The sequence below is a fragment of the Oratosquilla oratoria genome, chromosome 7, assembly GCF_046742065.1.
Source record: "Oratosquilla oratoria isolate Oo_2021 chromosome 7, ASM4674206v1, whole genome shotgun sequence".
Taxonomy (NCBI): domain Eukaryota; kingdom Metazoa; phylum Arthropoda; class Malacostraca; order Stomatopoda; family Squillidae; genus Oratosquilla; species Oratosquilla oratoria.
Window position 1 is genome coordinate 56865107 of NC_134783.1, and position 7500 is coordinate 56872606.

Genomic DNA, 7500 nt, shown 5'->3' on the forward strand with positions numbered 1-7500 from the left:
CAGAACAGCCTACAAAGTAGACCTCTTGTCTAACTGAATTACCACGTTCAGGTATAATCTCTTTATTTGGAGTAGCTGGGGTTGTGGTTGTGGTGATCATGGTTTAATAGGAATGATGATAATGGAGGTGGAGTTGGTGGTAAAGGTGGAAATGGTGGTAGAGGTGGAAGTTATGATGGTGAAGATGGAAGTGAAAATGATGGTACTGATAATGTACGAGGGTTGCTAATGAAACAAGATCGAATCTCATATATTAATTAGCACAACAGATAAAAACGTGCGTACGCTTGGAAGGCGTGATAGAAACTGAGCGCCTGGGGACGCCAGCAACTTAGAGCGGGAAAACTCAACTCTCGAGCGAGCGAGCAGAACACTTGGATCTTACAACATATATGTACAGTATACAATAATAAATGTACAATATTACAAGTACACCGTTACAATAATAGAGGCGATAGAGATGGAGGTGGTGTTAATAGGGATGTTAGTGTGGTGATGGTGGTTGTGATGGTGGCTGGTGGTGGTGATAGCGGGGTTGGTGGTGATGGTGATGATGGTGGCAGCGGTGGGGGTCACCTGAATAAGGTCCTCTGACCTTTCACCAAAAAACGTCGTCTATGTCGGTTTAAAGAGAAAGAGGCAAAGGAGAGGAACATAGACGGGGAAAGAATGCACCAGTCGCAGAAAAGGGGGCAAGGGCAGAAGAATAATGTACGAAGAAGAACAGGAGTTTCAAGGACTTCGAGAAAGTGGACGTTTTGTCACGTCAAGGTCGACGCTCAGGCTCGTAGTTTCCTGCAATCCTTACCCCTCCCGTCCCACCGCCATCCCACCCATCCTCCTCTTCCAATTCCGGACGTCATCGCAAACAGACCAAGAACTTTGAGACTAATGTATCATTTGTCCTTGTATCAAGATAGTCTCAACCCATTTTTGGACAAACGGGCATCTCGGCAGCTTCATTCAATTGTCGCCGGACAAAAATAAATGAATGAATAAATAAATAGATAAATAAATAAATGAATAAATAAATAAATAAATGAATAAATAAATAAATAAATAAATAAATAAATAAAAATAAGCCAAAATACAATGAGAACCTGTCTATTATATCAGTGCAGTAATATCCGTTGAATTGACAAATTACTACCCACTGGACAGAGGGCATCTTGCATATGACCAAAATTGCATAATAAAAGCAGCAGTAAGGTTAAAACTGTTCTTCTTGACAAAATTATCCCTGTAGCTGCACCTGACGAATTTATTCAGTTGCGTGGTTTCCCGTCTGGCGGCCAAAACTGTCAACTTCCTTGAATGATCGTCCCAATATCTTTCCCGGCCCCCGATAAACAATTCTAATCAGTTAAGGAATCCTTCCGTCGTTTATGGGATTAAACCCGGGTAAGTCGATCAATTCGTTGTCACAGTTCTCTCCTGCAGGACAACAGAGTCCCGGTCACAGGTCCGGGATCATGAATAACTGTCATTCATTCAACATGGTATTAGATCACGTGTTGGACTCGTGATCGACAGTTATCAACCTCCCGGATGAGAGCTCAGAGCTCGTATGAACGATCTATGGGTAATACTGTGACCTTACACGCACACACACACAACTCCCCGCCCACAAGAGTTGGAGTAACAACCCGCAGCGCAGTGATACTAAAATTATTTCAGCCCTGGGTGGGATTCGAACCCAGACCGCCGAAGTGGCAGGCGAGAACTCTACCCACTGCGCGACAAGGATTGTGTATGTACATGTTTCTCTCTACCGTCTGGCAATTTTATTCAGCCATGGAGACCCTCACTTTCGGCTTTGTCATGTGTTTCTGCCATATCTTTCGTACTAAATATTTGGCTTATTTATTTTCGCAGTTTTCCTTTTACTGCTAAAGACATTTCCTTGCATAGACGAATATATCACTCGCCCTGTAAAGCAGTCTATACTTTTAAAACAAAAGCGATTGTTTAGTTCAGAGCTTTATCAGGCGAGTCTGCATATAATGCAAACGTTGGCAAGCACGGCCAGTTAAGATACCTGAAGAAGAGGGACGGAGAAACTTTTCGTTGAAGGGAGAGAGTTTCGCGGAGACTTAATAGTCGGAGTTTGTTAAGAAGGCACGGAAGGGTCCACAGTCTAATAACGCTGTTTCCCAAACTTAGGTAGTACTCATATTTCGTCCTGCCATGCGCGCTTTTTCCCCCCGCGATGCTTACGCTGGCCACAAATGGCCACCATCGCGCACAATTAGTGTAGCCCAGTATTCATTACACCATTTCTCACGGTTTCTGCCACGCAATCATCATAACTGTCACGTGACCGCGGCCCGGGGCGAGCCTCTGCTCTTGTTTCGATATGGAAATTTCCCTTGGTGGAATTCTTTTTATCGTGTTTTGCTACACAAATATAATGCAAACGTCCTCTTGCGGTGATCTCACCTATGTTGCCCCTTTAGCTACGGTGTCCCTTCGTAGTCGAACTTATCATAACTGATTCGTTTCTAAATCGCGATAGTATCCCACAAAACGATTTTGTTATGGCAGAGTGCAAACAATTCCTTATTTTTTCTTGTCATGTTCTTACGATGTGAACTCATGCACGTGAACTCCCTAGCGATGGCCAGCCGCAAGAGTAGTGTATATACAGTATGTACATATGCAAATACATACATATATATATATATATATATATATATATATATATATATATATATATATATATTTATATGCAAGCAGCGGCTTCGCCTCACCTGGCTACGCCAGGTTGTTTGGCCTGCGGCGCTTGCTCGCTTCGCTCGTATATATGCGTCGGGGGCCCCAGAGCATTGGCGGGGCCCCCAGAGGATCAGCAGGGGCTCCCAGAAGAACCGCAGGGCCACTAATAGAGGCGCGGGGCCACCAGAGGAGCCGCAGGGGCCACCAGAGGAGACACGGGGGGCCCCAAAGGAGCCATCCCATGAATTCATGGCCTGTCGTTACAAATTATACATTTCGATATAATGTAGTCTACGCTTCTTCACCGTTTCGTCTCTTGGCATCGTAATGGTAGTCGATATTGTATAGTCACCACTGAGGTCATTTCAGAATCATTTTGAAAGAGAAATGCATCTATAATTCCTGTGATCAGACTTTGCAACGTTTTTAGCGAACTTCTTTTATCCTGAGAAGTAATGCCGCATGAACGCCTCTCAATCCTTATCGTCTAATAACATACAAAAATAAAGACTCAATAAAACAGAGAAATCAACTGATTTTTTTTCGCTTCTGGTGGGCGAACCCATTACCAAAAGGCGACACCCCCATAAGGCCAAGCACACACGGTCACGGTGGTATTTTGGTAACGCTCCGTGACGGCACGGCAACGGGGTTAACTAATTGGCCGACAGTAGTGACGTCACGGCAACGGAGACGAATGATTGGCCGAGAGTGGTGACGTCACGGCAATGCCTCTCAATCCTCATCGTTCTCGGCCAATCAGTCGTCTTCTTAAAAAACGTCACCACTATCGGTCAATCAGACGTCTCCGTTGCTGTGACGTCACCACTTTCGGCCAATCAGTGGCCCCCGTTGCCGTGACGTCACGCTGTGGGTGCTTGGCCTTATAAGGGTGTCGCCTTTTGGTAATGTGTTCGCCCACCAAAGGCAAAAAAAATTGTCTATTTCACTGTTTTATTGGGTCTTTATTATTGTGTGTTATGTATATATGTATATGTATATGTATATATATATATATATATATATATATATATGTATATATATATATATCTATATATATATATATGTGTTGTGTGTGTGTGTGTGTGTGTGTGTGTGTGTGTGTGTGTGTGTGTGTGTGTGTGTGTGTGCGTTTGTGTTTTTGTGTGTGTGCGTGCATATATATATATATATATATATATATACATATATATATGTATATATATTTATATATACATATATATATACATATGTATATATGAATATATATATGTATATATGAATATATACATGTATATACATATATATATGTATATATATTATAACCTGTAAATATTATATATATATATATATATATATACCTGTATATACATATATAACTGTGTGTGCGTGTGTGTGTGTGCGTGCGTGCGTGTATATGTGTATGTGTGTGTACGTGCATATATATATATATACATATATATACATACATATATATATATAAATATATATATATATATATATTTTTAGAAGCTCCACCATGGGATACGAACCCTGACACGTGCGTCGAAAATCACGAGGGCAGGACGTTAGCAACCATGCTACGGTGATGGTACAAAAGGACTGTACTAGTCCCCGACCACGCTTCACGTAACATTGGAAGATCTAATCTCAATTTCATCTAATCCCGTATTAGGCGAGCCATCCGACAAGTTGTGTATGTTTCTTAAGACAGATTGAACATTTTTAGAAGCTCCACCATGGGATACGAACCCTGACCCGTGCGTCGAAAATCACGAGGGCAGGACGTTAGCAACCATGCTACGGTGATGGTACAAAAGGACTGTACTAGTCCCCGACCACGCTTCACGTAACATTGGAAGATCTAATCTCAATTTCATCTAATCCCGTATTAGGCGAGCCATCCGACAAGTTGTGTATGTTTCTTAAGACAGATTGAACATTTTTAGAAGCTCCACCATGGGATACGAACCCTGACTCGTGCGTCAATCACGAGGGCAGGACGTTAGCAACCATGCTACGGTGATGGTTCAAAAGGACTGTACTAGTCCCCGACCACGCTTCACGTAACATTGGAAGATCTAATCTCAATTTCATCTAATCCCGTATTAGGCGAGCCATCCGACAAGTTGTGTATGTTTCTTAAGACAGATTGAACATTTTTAGAAGCTCCACCATGGGATACGAACCCTGACCCGTGCGTCGAAAATCACGAGGGCAGGACGTTAGCAACCATGCTACGGTGATGGTACAAAAGGACTGTCTTAAGAAACATACACAACTTGTCGGATGGCTCGCCTAATACGGGATTAGATGAAATTGAGATTAGATCTTCCAATGTTACGTGAAGCGTGGTCGGGGACTAGTACAGTCCTTTTGTACCATCACCGTAGCATGGTTGCTAACGTCCTGCCCTCGTGATTTTCGACGCACGGGTCAGGGTTCGTATCCCATGGTGGAGCTTCTAAAAATGTTCAATCTGTCTTAAGAAACATACACATATATATATATATATATATATATATATATATATATATATATATATATATATATGTATATATATATATATATACATATATATATGAAGGTGGAAAAAGAAGTCACGGGTCTAGTTCCGAGTTCCTGAGTTTATTCCTGACCGGTTTCGCTCTATGCTTCTTCAGAGGAATGTGACTCTGGGGTGAAGCTGGCGGTATACATAGTATGAGTAGGACCGCGTTCCCTCCTTGGAGGTGGGTTCCGTTTTGTTGTACAATAATACAGGCCAGAATAAGAGAGCACAAGGCGGACCTAAGGTACCACCGCCTCTCAAACGCAATGGTGGGCCACGTGGAGCAGGAAGGACATCTTCTCGACAGGCAACAGGCAGAGGTAATAAAGAAAGGAATAACTAAAAGACAAAGGAAGGTGGTTGAAGCCCTATATATAACAACCAATGCCAACATCAACCAAAAAGTAGGGGACATAAAATGGGAAAATTTTGCAGCTAAATACGCAGCCATAAGAACCTGCCCAAGAACAGCGCCCACATAGTACGACAAACTCCATCCGGTGCCCAAACGTCCACACTTTCTGGTTGAGGGCTTGAGGCCGGCTAGTTCGTAAATATACATATTTTTATTTATTTATTTGCATTTATTTATTTATTTATTGTTTTATTCTTGTTTCATTTTATATTGCATTATTTTATGTAAAAATGTTAAAAATAAAATTATATTAATATTCATCAAATTATATCATGTCATGCAACAAATACGATGAGATTTATTTATTCATTTATTTATCTATCTATTTATTATTAGTTTTTATTATGTATCATTTGCTTTGTTCATATTGCATTCTCTTTTGTATAAAGTATACTACTATTTATTAATTAATTTATATCTTATGTCATATAATGAGGTGTCAAATAGAACGTCACCCACTTCAAGCTCTCACATTATTATCATTATTATTTTTATTCTGTCCGAACATGTTATTTATACTATTATTCATTTACTATTTGCAATACATACCGTATATAAAATCATACCATATATATATTTTGATAACATTATGTCATACAACAATATGCGATGTGATGTCACGTCACTTTAAATTAGCACATTATTTTAATTTTATCTTATTCTATTTTATTTCATTATATCATATTATATTATATTATATCATATTATATTATAATATATGATATTATATCATATTATATTATATTATATTATATTATATTATATATTATATTATATTATATTATACTATATTATATTATATTATACTATATTTTGTCTGGATATGTTATCTTTATATTATTTTATATTATAAATTATCTTGTGACAGTTTTCGGGATTCCCACATTTTTACACCACTCACTTCACTTACACTGTTACACCACACACCGGAGCTGTATCTAACGTCCATTTTTAATAGCTACATCACAAAAATTACTGTACACAAAAATTACTGTACACTATATTAAAATTATTGTACATTGTATTAAAATTGTAAATCCTTGTACAACCAAACGGAACCCACCTCCAAGGAGGGAACGCGGTCCTACTCATACTATGTATACCGCCAGCTTCACCCCAGATTCACATTCCTCTGAAGAAGCATAGAGCGAAACCGGTCAGAAGTAAACTCAGGAACTCGGAACTAGACCCGTGACTTCTTTTTCCAACTTCATCAACTTATCACAATGTACCAGCATATATATACAGATATATATATATATATATATATATATATATATATATATATATATATATGTATATATATATATATATATTTGAGAGAGAATGCGGGTGGGGAAGGGCAAACGAAGATGTGTTAGGAATAGAGTTTATTGCCCTAACGTTGCGACCAACTTGGTCTTCTTCAGAGGACTACAGCATTACAGACGGATCACAATTCTTATATTCGTAGTGAGAGGGAACCCGCCAAGGTATGAGCGTCATGTTTTCCCTTTGGCTAACGATTTAATTATTAGGACACTTGCTGCTTTCGAGAGGCATTTAAATCCGTCTCTGTCGTTAAATGCCTCTCGAAAGCAGCAAGTGTCCTAATAATTAAATCGTTAGCCAAAGGGAAAACATGACGCTCATACCTTGGCGGGTTCCCTCTCACTACGAATATAAGAATTGTGATCCGTCTGTAATGCTGTAGTCCTCTGAAGAAGACCAAGTTGGTCGCAACGTTAGGGCAATAAACTCTATTCCTAACACATCTTCGTTTGCCCTTCCCCACCCACATTCTCTCTCATTTGTCTGAAATAATCTTAAATATATATATATATATGAGAGAGAATGTGGG